The sequence below is a fragment of the Bos indicus genome, chromosome 13, assembly GCF_029378745.1.
Source record: "Bos indicus isolate NIAB-ARS_2022 breed Sahiwal x Tharparkar chromosome 13, NIAB-ARS_B.indTharparkar_mat_pri_1.0, whole genome shotgun sequence".
Taxonomy (NCBI): domain Eukaryota; kingdom Metazoa; phylum Chordata; class Mammalia; order Artiodactyla; family Bovidae; genus Bos; species Bos indicus.
In genome coordinates, this window is record NC_091772.1 from 11634277 (window position 1) to 11651732 (window position 17456).

A 17456-nucleotide genomic window follows, 5' to 3' on the forward strand; every position below is an offset into this window, starting at 1 on the left:
TCGTCTAGTCAAGGCTATGGTTTTTCCTGTGGTCATGTATGGATGTGAGAGTTGGACTGTGAAGCAGGCTGAGTGCCGAGAATTGATGCTTTTGAACTGTGGTGTTGGAGAAGACTCTTGAGAGTCCCTTGGACTGCAAGGAGATCCAAGCAGTCCATTCTAAAGGAGATCAGTCCTGGGTGTTCATTGGAAGGACTGATGCTAAAGCTGAAACTCCAGTACTTTGGCCACCTCATGAGGTGAGTTGACTCATTGGAAAAGACTGATGCTGGGAGGGATTGGGGGCGGGAGGAGAAGGGGACGACAGAGTATGGGATGGCTGGATGACATCACCAACTCGATGGACGTGAGTTTGAGTGAACTCCGGGAGTTGGTGATGGACAGGGAGGCCTGGTGTGCTGCAATTCATGGGGTCGCAGAGTCGGACACGACTGAGCGACTGAACTGAACTGAACTGAACTGATACATGTATACAGAGTAGCCACTCAGTTAATGTTTCAGGAACAACTGAATTGAAAGCTCTTATTTGTTCAGTCACTAAGTCATGTCTGACTCATGTACACATAAAGAACTGCCTACTGTGTGAGGCTCAGAGTACATTTTTTAAGCAACAAGAGGGTAGATAATGCCCTTTGGTGGTCAGCAATGGATTAGTACTTCAAAGGACAGAAATACCGTTGCTTGATCCACAGTAGATTTCAATGGTCATAAGGGATCGGTGACTCCACCTTAGGGAGTCGAAAAGGTGAAGGAGGGGATGAAACGCCTTTCCCACCAGATGTGCACATGTCTCTTGAATCAACAGTGTTGCTCCCTTTCATGTTCTGGTACGGACACGTCTGGGGCTTTCCAGGAGGCGCTAGTGGTAAAGAACCCACCTGCCAATACAGGAGACACGTGTTCGATCCCTGTGTCAGGAAGATCCCCTGGAGAAGGAAATGGTAACCCACTCCAGTATACTTGCCTGGAAAACCCCATGGAGAGAGGAGCGTGGTGGGCTACAGTCCATGGGGTCACAGAGACAGACACGATGGAGCCCGCGCATGAGCATGCACATGTCTTTGGAAAACCAGGAAGAAATTGGTGGAGATAAAAACCAAATCTTGCCTGAAAAGTGTGGTTGTGTTTTGCTGTCCACCCCCTGGAGCGTGCATGGTGCCCTCCAGAGACAGGAAGTGGGGTTGCAGGAGGGGCCAAAGGAAGACAGAAGGGGAACTGACTCTTTCTCTCTTGGCCTGGGTGCTAATGCCCAGCATTTGCCTTCCACCTGTTGAGTGAGAGATGATGGAAGCAAGCTGAGAACGAGGAAGGCAGATCCCCAGACAGACCCACACGGACTAGACAGAACCCCTGGGCTCTGGAGACGAAACTGCTGTGCATCCCTTGGAGGACAGAGCATCTTGATTCATAGAAGTCTCCCTGTTTGACCACTCCTTCGTAATACCCTAGCACTGGGTAGTCTCAGAAGTGCTGCAGGGAACCAGAGGAAGAGACACCAGGGAAGGCTGTTGGCCTGTGTCTGAGCCTGGGTGTAAAGGGACAGAAACAGGTGGTCACACTCCTCAGAATGAAACGCAGAAAAGGTGACTCGGGGCTGCAGGGGAGGCTGGGAGTGAGCTCCCTCTCTTTACAGGGTCTTTTCTTGGAACTAGCTTTGGGAGCAGGGACCTTGGCAAAATCCCTCTTTGTTTTAAGAGGCTGAAAGAAGCCGAAGGTGGTTTACCTGCTGCGGCTATCACCAGTGAAAACGCACTGGGCATGCTTTAGAGCAGTGCTCCCTAACCTTTTTGGCACCTGGCACTGGTTTCATGGGAGACAAACATTCTATGGACCGGGGGTGGGGGGTGATTTGGGGAGGATTCAAGCGCATGTATCGTGCACGTTGTAATAATAAAACCATTTGTACAGGAAGCAATATGATACCCAAAAAGGCTTAGATTCTAAAGAGATCTAGATTTTAATCTCAGTTTTAGGCAGCTACTGAAACTTTCTGAGTCTCAGTTTCTGCATCAGTCAAATGGAGATTCAATACCTGGCGGATGGTACTGCTGTTAAGTCTGGAGACAAATGTGCATGGGAACAGGTATATGAGTGCCCAGCAGTGGACATGCTGCCACCATCATCATTATCCCACCTCCATCCTCCTCCTCCACACCATCCTCCTCACCATTACCATCATCTTCATCCCCATCCTCCTCCTCACCTTCATCAGCACCATCCTTCTGGTCATAACCATCATCATCCCCACCATCCTCGTCCTCAACAGCCTCCTCCTGCTCGGCCTCCTCCGCCTCACCACCACCACCATCATTATCATCTCCAAGTTCTTTCACATGCATGGCTTACTTCTTGAACAACAGCCTCTAGGCTTCTGCTGAAGGAAATTCAATTTCTTCTTCCTGACATGTTACTCATTCTTAATACTCCCTTAAAATTTATTGCCACTTTTCCAAATAAGAGCAATATACCTGGTAGAAGCCTCTTCCTTCTGATAGCTTTTTATTTACTGGCATAAATCTTATGGTTCAGCATCAGTTTAAGAATCTACACTCACAAGGTATCAACAAGAACCTGAGCTAAGTCGAGCTCAGCTTTCTGCTCTCCACAAACGGAGAGACGAAAAGGCAAAGAGGTGCTCCCAGGAGGACAGACACTGTTTCCACGGAAATCACACAGTCACCATGCCCGAGTGTGCTCCCAGGAGGACAGACATTGTTTCCACGGAAATCACACAGTCACCAGGCCTGAGTGCTGACAGCTACTCTGCCATCATAACGTTCTGATTATTCTACATCTAGTTAGTACAATCACACTCATGCAGTCTCTGGAAAAATAAAAACAAATAGGAGATGTTACCTAAATGAGAAATCCCAAAGCATGGAGTATATCAGGAACATGGAGATATTCAGAATGACTGACAACTATTGACAATGTCAGATAAAAATCTAAGAGTCCTACTGGGAAACAGCATCGTCTTTGAACTTAACAAAAAGCACAATGCCCTCACAGAATGCTAGCCACTCAAATAATAAATATACGTAAATGGATGTCAGCTGTCAAATTTCTATAGGTAAAATAATAATAGCCATTGCTTCTCTTTCTCCTCTGGCCATTCCTGTGGCTACTGGTGGAACCTTCCCAAGTACTCTTGCATCCTCCCTAGGCTGGTACCCAGGTAAGCAGACACAGTATCCCACGGCTCTTGTTTTCCTCTCCAGTGGGGCCTAAATGATACAGTCATTTCGTTATGATTTACATTCTATTTTTCAAGTACAAAGTGAAATTTGAGCTGGCTAACAAGCCGTGTTTGAACAGTAAGGCTTCTGCATACAAAGTACATTTTCCACCATCATCTGAACCAGGGTTCTCAGAGGGCTTAATCTGCAGCTAATTCAACACTTGTGGAGTCACTAGCTTTGCATACTGAACACTGTGACCTGGGAGGCAAGTGGCTGGCCCCAGAAGGCTCCAGTCTCTCTTTGACACTATATATAGAGAACTAAACCTTCAGGATCCCCTCCCTGAGGAATTCTAGCTCAGCCCAAAGACCCTCTGTGGTTTCACAGGACAACTTTGCCTCCATAAAAAAGGTGGGATCCCTGGATTCTCTGCTCAAGGGAAAAAACTCCCAAGGGAGACACAGGAGAAAAAGCTTAGCGTGGACACCTTTCTAAATGACCCCACCATCTGAGCAAAAAGATGCCATCTATAAACCAGGAAAACAAGGCTGGTTCTTTTCCTGAGCGTCAAAGAATTGATGCTTCCGAACTGTGGTGCTGGAGAACACTCTTGAGAGTCCCATGAACAGCAGAGAGATCAAATCAGCCAATCTTGAAGGAAATAAACCCTGAATATGTTTTGGAAGGACTGATGCTGAAGCTGAAGCTCCAATACTTTGGCCACCTGATGCAAAGAGCTGACTCATGAGAAAAGACCCTGATGCTGGGAAAGATTGAGGGAAAGAGGAGAAGGGGGTGACAGAGGATGAGATGGTTGGATGGCATCAGCAACTTAATGGACATGAGTTTGAGCAAGCTCTGGGAGACACTGAAGGACAGGGAAGCCTGGCGTGCTGCAGTTCATGGGGGGTCACAGAGAGTTGGACATGACTGAGCAAACTGAACTGAAATGATGAACCAGGAAGCAGTTCCCAGCCTTCAGAACTCTTGAGAAATAAATTTCTGTCATTTATAAGCCACCCACCTCTGGTATTTTGTTACAACAGCTGAATGGACTAAGCCATCTGAGAATTTTAACAAGGTAGCATTGGTCAACAGGGTTTGAAAAATTAAAGGGAATCTACACTTTGAAAAGCCTATGATGTCTGGCAACTCAAATTAATTGGAGCTCTTTGGGAAAAGAGCATCAGTAGCACGGTTGGGCAGAAGCTGTGCTGTAAAGAGTTGCTAAGTGAGTTGAGGGAGGAAGTATAGCAGTCGAAGGAGGTAGGAACATGATTTAAAGTCTAGTCGGGGAAGAGGGCAAGAAGAAGGAAAGAAAAAAAAATGAGAAAAAAGGGGGGCATTCTGCAACCACTGGGAGTGATAGGGTGAACTCACTGTTCCAGAAGTCAGACCTTCAGAGGAGAAATCCTCCCGCTCTGTGTTGACAATAGTACTAAGCGTTGGCTTCCTTTGTTGTTTAGTTGTTACTTCGTGTCTGACTCTTTGTGACCCCAGGGACTGTACCGTTATGGAGCTAAACAGAAAGATGTGCTCACAAAGGGATTTGCCTCCCAAGTGTTAATGTTCTAACGTGTGTGTATTTAGTGGTGTCCGGCTCTTTGTGACCCCATGGCTTGTAACCCACCAGGCTCCTCTGTCCATGGAATTCTCCAGGCAAGAATACTGGCGTGGGTAGCCGTTTCTTCACAATCTTCCTGACTCAGGGACTGAACTCTCGTTTCTGCGTCTCCTGCACTGGCAGGCGGATTCTTTACTGCTGCGCCGCTAGAAAAGCCTAACGTTCTAGACGATACCCCAAATATTCAACCCAAGACAGGGATGCCACCTAAACTGCTACTCTGCCATCTTTTCAGGCCACCTCCCAGGGTCTGTGTCAAGGGGATCTGTCCTGGAGGGGCCCTGCCAGGATTAAACACACACACACACACACAACAACAACCAACATACCAGACACCCACAGTGAGGGAATCGGGGCTGGATGTATGGAATTACAATTCAAACCAACCCCCTCAACTGGAGGGAAGCACTGGTTTTAAAGAAACAGCCACATTATCCCTTGCTCTGCAACAAGGAGACTCACTAGAAAGAACATCTAATGTTGAGTAACAGCTTCTTTCTGGAATTTTACTTTTATACCTAGAAAAAATTACATACTAATGTATAACAACTTGACATTGAGGAAAATTCTGTGGCTACTTGAACCGATGGGCTTATCCCTCCAACAGTACCTTTCCTGGGTGGTCAGCTCCTCAGCGGCCTCCACAGGGGCAACTGCAAAATGACCCGCGTCCCTCAAACCCACTCTGATGTCCAGGACAGTATGAGACAAGCCACCTCTCCCTTTGTTTCTAGAACGCTGCAGAAAGGTACAGAAAGAGGGGTCAAACAGTGCAAGCAGGCACAGGACCGGAGCCTGGTGCTCAGCACGTCTCCCTCTCCTAAGCCACATGGGGAAGGTGGGCGGGTCTCTCAGACTACGACCCCTCCATAGCAGCACTTTCCATATTTCCCTAATCATTCCGCAGTCTGGAGCTGGCTTCTTCCTACTGCGCTTCTGAGAAGTAGTATCACCAATCTGTTGCCAAGAAGCTGGCACATAGGACAGGGTCCTCAAACACCCCCGAAACAGGAAGGAAATATTCCCAGAGGTTCATCTTTAACCCAGACTCTGAGTTCCTTTGCAGCAAATTGCAGGGAACCAGAGGCAGCTGTGGGCTGGACCTGAGAGCAATCGCAGCAGCCTGCAGCATCACTGCATCAGCACCCAGGAGGGGGAGGCAGAAAGAACAGCACAGATAACTGAAACCACCAGGGGAATTTCTGGAACCGGATCCCATATCTCACACTGGAATGTGGCCAGGGTACCAGGGCAGAACCTTCAGTCTCTGTAAACATACCACAGCACCTTTCAAAATGAGGAAAAACTGACCTTCCTGGAGGTCCAGGGTTAAGACCCTATGCTCCCAGTGCAAGGGGCATGACTGGGGAAGATCCTGCATGCCACATGGGATTAAAAAAAAAAAAAAAAAAAGCTACCTTTCCGATGAGTAGGAGTCATTTTCTTGCATCCTCCCAAGGGATGCTCTACGAGAGAACCAGCGTGGTGTGTGGATAGAGTTCTGGAGGAGGAGGTCAGAAACCATCGCTCTGGCTGCACACTCACATGAGCCTGTTCTGTGACCTTGGGCCACTCGCTTGACCTCTCTGACCTGTTGTTCCATCTGGAGGTCAAGACAACTGGACCAAAACCTCTAAGGTCCTCTTCCAGTTCTAATGCTCAGTGACTGCCATGTTAGGGGAAGAAGACAGCAAGAGAAACAAATAGTATCTGCTTTCACAGCTTAAGAGAAACAGTAAAGCTGATGTATTCCTGACAACTACAATCACGCCGGGCATCAGCACCATGGTATGGCCTCCGCTGGATGAGGGAGCCGCCTCCCTGTGGCTGGCAGTGCGTCCTCCGCCAGCAGGGCCTCCGTGGGCTCCAACAGGGAGGCCGTACGCATGTGATGTGGCTTCTGGGAAGGCACCTTCTCCCGTTTCCACTGTCCAGCCAGACTGTCCCTCATACATGTAACGATGTAAACAGCAAACATTGAGCTCACACAACGTGCCAGACACTGTTATAAGCACTCTGTATGCATCAGTTCTTTAATCTCCATAACAACAATGTGAGGTAAGGACCAACATCTTCCTGATGATGGAGGCACAAAGTTGAAATCGTTTGCCCAAGCTCATTCAGCTTCTAGGGCTTCTCCGGTAGCTCAGTGGTAAAGAATCCGCCTGCCAATGCAGGAGACGCGGGTTCGATCCTTGTGTTGGGAAGATTCGATCCCTTGGAGAGGGAACCAGCAACCCACTACAGTATTCTTGCCTGGGAAATCTCATGGACAGAGGAGATTGGCAGGCTACAGTCCACAGGGTGGGAAAGAGTTGGACACGACTTAGCGACCAAACAACCACCACCACCACAGCTTCTAAGTGGGGTAGTCAGGTGAAAACTCAGGCTGATTCTGAGGTCTTCACTAATATTTTATACTGTCCCTCTAATGGCAGTGTAAAACAGAGATAATTTCCTTTCACTATTAATAAGCACCCCTATGCAGTGGGCTGCGGTCAACATCAAGAGTATGTGGCCCTGTTTTAACAACATGGGAACACCAGACAGAGCAAATCATAATGGGAAAGACAGAGAGATCTGGGTCTGACTTCCTGCTCTATCTACTTATGAGGGCTCCGGAAATTTTTTAAATAAGTCCCAGCTCCTCAACTATAAAATGTGAATAATAATATCCACTTCAGAGATTTATAGTGAAGATTACATAAAACAAGGCTCCTAGAAGTCCCAGCTAGTTTTTAAATGATGACAAAGTAGAATATTTGTTTTTAAGATCTCAAAGGGTAGGTATGTATGGCTCTAGACTTCAGATTACAAGGTTGAGACAAAAGCTTGAATTCTGATTTTAGAGTTAATCAGTCTGTTAATTTAATCAATTGACATCTATTGCCTTTTTAAATCTATTGCTATTTCTTCCTACTTGTTGGGAGTCATAAGACTTTTTTTGGCTATTTGGCTTGTGAGATCTTAGTTCCCTGACCAGGGATCGAACCCAGGCTCTCAGCAATGAAAGCACGAAGTCCTAATCACTGGACCGTCAGGCAGGTCCCGGGAGTCATAAGACTTCTGATTCCCAAGGGCTGCATCTACAGTGAACAAAGTTCCCAAAGCAGTTTCCTAACAGAAGGGCAAGCTGGGGATCCTAAAAGATGGGGAACAGCTCCACAACGTCTCCCCAGCTCCATCTCATCCAAATTAGTCTCTGCACTTCAGTTTCTCCTTCCACAAAATGGGTACAATTTCTGCTCTGAGCTCTCCCACCAATTTATTCCACACTCTTACAATAGCATGATGAGAGTAGCAATGCCTAACATTTGCATAATCCCTAACACTGGAAGATTTTAACGTTTTAAAAAGGCTTCTCTTATGCCTTATGATCTTATTTAGGCACCCAGACAGCAGATTATTGACAGCCTTGAAGGTATATTGACTAAATTAAGCAAAAGGAAGTTTTTGCTCTTAAGTGAAAAGATGTAAAAAAAAAACCAAAAAACTGAAATGTATTTAAAATGTGTATAAGTGTATATGTAAATATGTGTATCTACATATACATACATGTGTCCATATTTATGCACATATACACATATAAATGTGTACATTTAGCATATCAGTTCAGTAACCTTCAACAAAAATGAAAACACCACATCCATCACACCACTGAACTTGTTTACAAATAAATATCCTTGACTGTTGGGATTCCTCAGTGAGACCTACCTCATGCCTGAATCATGTAGTCAACCTTATTTTTAAAATATGTATAAAAGAAAAATGTAAATAGATAAAAATGAATATTAAATCCCATTTACCAAATTCCATATATGTGTGTGTGTGTGTATACATATACATACACACGCTATTTTAGAAATTATTTCTTTCAGTGTATATATAAAAACTTCAGACCAGTCACCTAAGACTCTATTCTCAATCTTAGACTGACTTGGAGGACAAAAGTCAGTGATATGGCTTTCAAATGGTAACCGATTAAACCACCCAAAGGATACCCTTGGACTTTAAATATGTAAAATAAAGTCTATTCACCAAACTTTATAGAGTTTAAACTATAATCAGTTTAAACTGATAATCAGTCATAAATAAAGCTTCACTAGAATCATTTATCCAAATAAACAATGATGCAACTATGTAGAAAATAGAATTGACACAACCTAAAGTTTAACAGAAAAGAAACAGTGAACTTTTGGTGTATATTTATTTCTTTTTCTGTATTTGCCATCCTGGTTTTATCCCAGGATTCCTTGTACTTAAGTCTTTCAGGTTGCTAAGGATCCTCCAATATAAGCTTTTCTGATTTTTTTTGAAATATCAGATAAGATATGTATGTATATATGTGTACACACACACACACACACACACTTATGTTGGAATCATTTAAATGAAATTTATATGAATCATTAGCTAAGTAAGTTGACTGGAGAAGAGAGAAAACACTTGCCAAGATAATAATAATTTAGAGGAATTTAAACCACCAACTAATCCACACAAGGGTTGAACTGCCCAAGCACACAGTCAGATTAGATGACAGGGAGACAGCACATGGAAATAAGCATGCAAATCACTAACACTGTTTTTAAAAGTGTGATAAAACACAATGTTTCTTCAAATACTCTAAATATCTACAGAGTCATATATATATAGTATAAAAGGTGGCAGGAACAGCCAGACTAGATTAAGTCAACTCTGTTGCTGTAGAAGAATCATCTTCCCCTCAAACCTGGCTCGTCTTCTAGAAGGCTCCCTGCCCCCACTGGCTGATGGAAAGCCCATGGAAATCAGCAGAGGTTTCTTCCCTGCTCTAGTCTCTACTGAGTCAGCACCTGCAGCCAGCGTTTCTAACCCTGCTTATCATCCGAATCCCCTCACACACTCCTCCCCTCGATGCTCCCCACCTTGCTTTTAGTTCTGGGCTGGACTCTGGAAATCCATGGTCTTAGGAAGAGGACCTCACAGGCACAGTCAGGGGGGACAGAGGTAAGCCTGGTGCCGTGGGGGTCTCAGAGGGAAGGGCACCCCAGGGAGGGACAATCGGGGGAAACCCTGAAGAAGAGGGTGTCTCAAACTGAGGCTCAGCCCACTGAAGCAGAAAGGAAAGAGGAGAGGCAGGGGTCTGGATCATTTATGCAGGAGTCATCTGTGCCTTTTGGAGGAATGAACTTGAACTTGGAGGGTGGGGAGGTGAAAGCTGCTGATGTTAAAGTGGAGGGGAGGGTGCTGTTTACCAAGGAGTCTGGATCCCATCAAGCAAGTGACTTCACAGAATTAAGGTGGAGAGGGTCAACAGCAGATGTGCAATTAAAATCTCATGTGCATAGAACTGGAAGGAGGCATTAAGAAAGAGTCTGTCTGATCATGAGAGCCACACTTCACGTGGTACTTGGGAAGCAGAAAACGCACGCAGGGAGACACTCCAGGGGTTCATGGTCCCTGGAGAGATAAACCACCGTTCCTGGCCAGACTAGTCTGAATATCCCTGTTGCAGCAAGGAACACCACCAATTCTAGTCTCCTCCTATTCACAGCAATACCCAAGAAATTGATAGAACTCATAAAAATTCACTGCTCCTGGATCTCAAGTCAAATTTTTTAAATGTTCCTGGATTATCTGCCTTGGACAAAAAGCACCATGGGAAAGCCACTGGGAAGCATCACATGTATCCTCTTTTGGCTGTACAGTCACGTTGGCACGAGGCCAATTTTATTTCTTATACACATGCCTACCGTTAGGATGAAATAAACGATGACCAGCAAATAGTGGTTTGGACAAAGCTGAGTTTACAGTCAGATCCTCAAGGCTAGAAGAAACTGAGTAGTGAAGTACAGAGTTAAAGAGGAGAAAGTGCACCAAATTTGACAAGATTCCAAGGTCGGTCTCCAGTAGGGCCAGATGGACTAGCGTTGGCTCTTACGTAAGTTTGATGCTTTCATTAAGCCTGGACTGAACAGGTCCAAGAAGGGCTGTGTCACCTTTCCAACGCGACTAGAGTCCTGCAGCTGATACACCCGCCTGTGCACGCTCCAAGCTTGACAAGATTGTGACTTTAATCATAGCCACATGGAACAAAAATAACCACCACCAAATAACCAAACCACATCCCTCACCCTGTTTTGTTGGAATTGCACAGTTTTTCCCAAATTAAGGGAACTTTCAGCAAAAGTTTTTCAGGGTAGTAAAGGGTTCCAGGATCATAACAGAGAGAGAGCCACCTCCCTATTTGTTATCACATGGCCTCCAGACATTCCGTTTCACACTTCCTGCCTGTGTCCTTAATTCTGAGAGTATGTTTCCACAGGAAAGGTCGCTCCGTGCCGGAACACCATCTTCTAGGCAGATTAGATCCTTAAAAAGTTGTATTGGTGCCTGAGAAACTCAAGTATCAGCTTTACCACCTTGGCCATTTTCCGTCACTGGAGAAGTGGTTTTGTTGACTCTGAATCGATGAATTTCTATTAAAGTGTCTGTTTCTCTGACACACACAATAAACCGGCACTTGGCAGTGATTTAAAGAAGCAAACGGGCCAGCTTGCCGTCAGAACAAAGCTGCAGGAGCAGAAGCAAGCCAGATTTCAATGAGTTAATTTACAGAAAAGCCTTTCTCTGAAGGCTAATACTTAATTCAAAACCAGCTGTCTTCTCCTTTGGGGGCTCAAGCTGCTTGCCTTGCCTCTAGTTAGTCTGTGCCGAGAGAAACGTGTCTAGTCCAAGAGAGCCAGGGAATGAAGCTCCTGTAAGGAGTGCTCAGGCCTCCGGAGCCTGGCTGTGGTGCTGACTCACGCTCTCCCAGGAAGACAGCCTCACCGCCCTGTCCGCGATCCATCCTTGACCTTGGCCATAGCAGATCCTGGGCTTTGGTGTCTGCTGCCTTCAGCAGCCCTGATTCCCTTTGAATGGCAGGCTTGCCAGTGAGAGTCCTGCTGACTTGACCAAGCCTTATGCCAGCCTCTCCAGTCTGGGAATGGCCATTACTGCCCCTACAACCCGGCCACCCTCAAACAGCCAGGTTCTCACTCCTGAATCCAGCTAGTGGCTGGTGCCTGCGTCCCACTGAGTGGGATAACAGGGTCGAGTCAATTCCCCTCCAAGGATGAAATCCAGCTCTTCAAGAGGGACCACATTTGAGTTTGCTCCACTAAACAAGCCCTCACACTTAAAGGAAGCATCATCTGTTAGGTGTGTGCGTGCACACATACACGCATGTTTACATCTGGTGTGTGTGTGCACGCACATATATGCATGTTTACGTCTGGTGTGTGTGTGTGCGCGTGCATATGTGCATGTTTATGTCTGGTGTGTGTGTGCGTGTGTATGTGCACATATATGCATGTTTACACATTTCTCCATACTGCTGGGCACATGAAGAGCATCTTCATCCCCCCGGCAGGTGAGACCATGAGGCCAAAGCCTTTGAGCAGCTCTTCTCAACACTGACTTGGCTGCATGTAAGAGTCCTGAGACGGAGATGGGGTGCTTTTTAAAATTTCCCAGTAGCCACCATAACCTCCAATTCTATCTCAATTGGTCAGGCTGGAGCCTGGGCGTCAGGATGTTTGCAAAAGATTCCTGGGTGATTTTAAAGTGCCATCAGGATTGAGAAACACTGATTTAGAGGGAAAAAGGCAGAGACCCTGAGCTGAGACTCCCCAGTGTATCCACGATGAAGTACTTGCAGTTTAAAAGCAATTCCTACCCAGGCGAGAATTCTCCCCCAGGAAAGATCATCTCTGCAGCCAATAAAGTAACCATTAGAACAGCATGGAATCCTGGGGCCATGTTTCATGAGTACAGTAACTCTTTAAACAGTCCAAGCCTTGGTAACCCCAACTATTAGGAAAAGGGTTACTCTGAAGACATCGGTTTTGCTTCTCTCGTCTCCTATATTCCATCTCTATGCATTCCCTTCATCCATCATTTCAGTGCAGGCTGTTCGTATATTTTCCTTTCTACTTCTCCATAAATGCTTTATGTGTTGCCTTGAAATTAGATTTGAGCACTGCCTGCCCTCTAAGTAAATAATACCACGGAAACGATAAGCTCCATAATCCAGTGGTAACACTAACATTGTGATATTCCATAATGCAGAGAACACGCCCTTCACAGGACCTGAGCTAACCATTCCTCCAGGGAAGGCTGGTGCTGAGCCATACAGACCCTGCCTCCTGCCGGTCAGACAGAATCCCTCGATGTCACATAGCAACTGCCTACCATGACGCCTGCCTCTTTTTATTCCCTCTGAGCTTGGTTTAACATCCACTTATCAAGTAGGAGATTCATTTTGGGACTATTTTCAGGGCAAGAATAGAGACATCCTTAAGGATATATTAGCTACATTACTTTAATCCAATGAAAAACATAAATCTCTCACCCTGCAATAAACTCAGCACAGAGGAGGGCAAGCAGTCTCCCAGATGGGCCTCCTTAGATGAAAAACAGCCTGAAAATATAACAACGACCAGGGTATATGACAGAATTTGGAATAATGCAGGCCTCTTTGGAACCCTATTTTCAAGGATTTAGTTACAGAGGACCAAAGGATTTTTTAACACGTGGTTTCAGACAAATTTAACATTCAGCAAGCCCAGGTCACGGCTGGGCTTCAGATCTCCATCATCAACCTGCCATCCCCCAAGACCAGCATGTCTGAATCAGAACTCACCACCTCCCTCCTGCTCCTGGATTTCTGATCTCAGTTAACAAGGTCATCATCCATCCACCCACCTAACCAATCAGAAGCCTGGAAGTTATCCTAGACTCAACTCTCCCCTCAACTGTCTCCCAACTCCTCCCCAATCTCTAAGTCCTGGAGATTCCATTTTGCCTCTTGCATCCCAGCGCATAGATCCGATTTTAATGCACTGCCGTGCCTCCAATGGCTGCCTAACTGCTTCCCCGTTTGGTAAATCTTGCCCCACATTCTTCCATCTGTGACAATAATCTTTACGAAACAATCCTGATCACGTTGCTCTTTCCATTAAAACACTTCAAGGCTCCCCGCTGTCTGCAGGATAAAGTGGGGATATACAGCATCCCATGATCCAACCACCCCAACCTCAGGGCCCTCACATCTCACCTGGGACCCTCCGCCTGGTCCACTGGGCTCCGTGGAGTTCCCAGCACATCAGCTCGCCTCCCATCTCCTTTCCTCTGTTTACCCCGCCTCCTCCTGATTGGAATATCCCTCTGCCCTTCTTCCCTTAGCAAACTATACTCACTGTCTAGACGCACCTCCTCCAGGAAGCCTTCTCTCACACCCAACCCCAAAGGGAGAAATGGGAAGCCCCTATCTTAAATCCCTGGTAAGACCTCTCATACAGTATCTACAATGTCATTGCACTTACCTAGCTCCTGGAAGACAAGGATTGTATCTTGGATTTTCAATCTCAGCACCTAGCAGTGCCAACTGATGCACAGGAATTTCATAAACATCAGTGAAATGAATGAATGCTTCAATGGTGGCTCTTGATAGCAGTTCCAAAACTATCTTTTCTACAACTAATATATTATACTTTGCTTTCGACTGCTTATGACATGTGACAGCCTCTTATTCTACTTGTAAATCATTCACAGGGACCAAAACCCATATAGGAGATATAGCCCATTTTATCCCCTGAGAAATCACTGGTTTTCCATTCCTGAAAGAAGGGTCACACTTCAAGGCACCCCAGGAGCAGAGACTGAGAACTATCAAAATAAGTGATTCCCAATCCCTGGTCCTCCCTTGCTTGAACCGCCCTCTTGCTGGAAGTGTGTATCATTTGAGGGAGCCACAGGGTGGAGGCACTACTTATGGCAGAAAGACCAAGACACGAGCCAAGACTGGTTTATGAAGTTTGCATCTGCTGCCCTTACCCAAGGAGACAGAAAATACCACCAAAAATAAAACCTGACCTCCTTGGTTTTGTGGCTTCTAAGCTCATGAGGGAGACACCCAAAATAAAGGCACCCATCGCTGATTCAGCAACAGGCAGCCCTTGTGCCCAAGGCAGAACCTCTGGAAGGCTCTGAGCCCACCCAGATTTCCATCTAAAATGTCAAATATCTGCAATGTGGCTGCAACTTAATACACAGCCAAATCCCTCTTCTCTGGGCGCTGATTTCACATTGGAAAATGGGCAATTTAAATAAGTGTTTCATTAACATTGTGTTTTCCTGCTTGATGCTAATGTACGTAGAGAAATTTGTTTTCCCAAATTCTTTGCCACAGAATTATTTCATGCAGTCCTCACAGGAAAACATGAAACTCTTCAGGTCTCTAAGAGACCAAACAAATAAGAGAAAACGCTTGTAATAAAAAGTACTATCGAGATCCATTTGTTCCAGAACACACGTCACATATGCTGAAAGGACAGGAAGATCCTGACCACCTCGGTGGCGCTGGGCTTGTACTGATGGCAACAAAGCATCGTTCAGTGGGCACAGTTTGTCCCCAAGACACACAAGTGGGAGAGTTTATTCAGCAAAACCCAGACAGTGTGACACTTTGAGACCCAGTAAGGCTTGTTCCCATTCTGTTTCACTTATCTGTACAGGGATTCTTGCTCTGTGCTGATTCCAAATCCCCCAAATTTCAAGGATACTTCTAGCATCTTTTGCTAATAGGAGAGCTTAAAAACTTCATAGCACAATGCTTGGATACACTCCACTCACACAAAAGCAGGTCTCATATAAAAGTTTGTTTCCTCAAACCTTGGGAGACACAGGGGGAATGGCTTGACCATGAAAATGAGGGGAGAGGCCTGGACACCATGCTAATGGGAGACCATCTTTTGGGAGGATTCAACCACATCAGAACGGTTCTCGGCACCTTTGATCTGGAGGCATTACTCTGACTTAGTTCTGAGATGCTGGGATAGGGCTTCCCAGGTGGCACTAATGGCAAAGAACCCACTTGCCAACGCAGGAGACATAAGAGACCTGGGTTCGATCCCTGGGTCGGGAAGATCCTCTGAAGAAGGGAAAGGCAACCCACTCCAGTATTCTTGCCTGGAGAATTCCATGGACAGAGGAGCCTGGAAGGCTACAGTCCATGGGGTCACAAAGAGTTGGATACAACTGAAGCAACTTAGCACACATGTAAGAAATATACATTTGGTCACTGAGTTGACCAAAATATATTTCTCATATATACATTTGGTCTTGTCCACAGGTCCCAACTTCAGCTCATAAAACTCTTGGAATTTCCTAAGTGTGAGACAAAGGTGCCTTTGTTATGTGAACGAGGTGACTTTTAGAAGCACCAGGCTGGAGGCTATGTGTGTGTGTGTGTGTTAGTCACTCAGTCGTGTCTGACTCTTTGCAACCTCATGGACGGTAGCCAGCGAGGCTTCTCTGTCCATGGAATTCTCCAGGCAAGAATACTGGAGTGCGTTGACTTTCCCTTCTCCAGGGGATCTTTCCAACCCAGCAATCAAACCTGGGTCTCCCGGATCGCAGACAGAATCCTTACCATCTGAGCCACCAGGGAAGCCCAGGCCGGAGGCTAGCTGCCAGGAGAACCAACCATGTGACTAGAGGGTTGGGGCTTTCATCCCATCCCCCAGATTTCCAGGGAGAGGAGAGGGGCTGGAGGTTGAATCAGTCACCAATGGCCGATGATTTTATCAATCACAACTATATAATGAAGCCTCCATAAAAGCCCTAAAGGACAAGTTTTTGTCCCTTTTTGGAGCGCTTCCACACTGGGGAACCAGAATGCTTCTGTGTGCCACCCTGGCCTCACGCTTCAGGAGGACAGAAGCCTCTTTGTTTGGGACCCTGCCGTGTGTATCTCTTCATCTGGTTCTTGGTTCACATCCTTTAAGATCCTTTCATAATAATTCGGCCGTTCAGTGAGTAAACAGGTTTTCCTGAGTTCCGCGAGCCATTCTAGCAAACTGATCAATGCCCAGGAAGGGGTCGTGGGAGCCTCTGATTTGCAGTCAGTCAGAAGTACAGGTAACACGCAAGCTTCAGACAGCAGCCTGACGGGGGGTGGTCTTGTGGGACTGAGCCCTTCACCTGCGGGATCGGACTCTGTCTCCAGGTGGACAGTGTCAGAATTGAGTTGAACTCTTGGACACCCTGATGGCAACAGAACTGCTTGCTGGTGAGGGAAAAGCCATGCATGTTGGAACTGGGTCCAGAAACCCCATCCAGGTTCTATTACGTGGGGAGCAAAACCAAACTCAGTGAAGAGGTAAAGCAGGTACCCAGTGAGCTCTGGAACTTGCTGGGTGCCAGGTGCCAGGTGAGTGGCAAGAGCAAGAGGCCCACCAAAGACTGGAAATCACACTGGTGGGGCTGACCTCCCGGGCTGTGCCACATCTGAGCTGCAAGGCAAGGGACAAGTGACTTTCATCTCTGAGCTTCACCTCCTTCTTACAAAATAAAGCACCAACAACAAGAAATCAATAATAGTACTGGGCACAGTGGCAGCTGCCCTTTCACTGACCACGTACTCTGCAGCAGGCACTGCACAGATACTTGCTAAGCACCATCTTACTTAATCCTGAGAACACCCAGGGGATGTTATTAACTCCAGTTTATGGAGGAGGTGCAGAGCTCAGAAACAGCCCAAGGTCACCTAGCTGGAGGGAGTGGCGGGGTCTCAGTTCAAATCCAAGTCCATCTGACTGCTCTGTTCTTTGGAAAGAATAATGACCTCA

At 46.3% G+C, this 17456-nt stretch overlaps 1 protein-coding gene across 4 annotated transcripts in view; it reads right to left on the bottom strand.

The window, feature by feature from the left end:
* The window catches only part of CAMK1D (calcium/calmodulin dependent protein kinase ID), a 475082-nt gene that overhangs the window by 216776 nt on the left and 240850 nt on the right, over positions 1-17456 (bottom strand). The gene's annotated exons all lie outside the window — the stretch shown is intronic.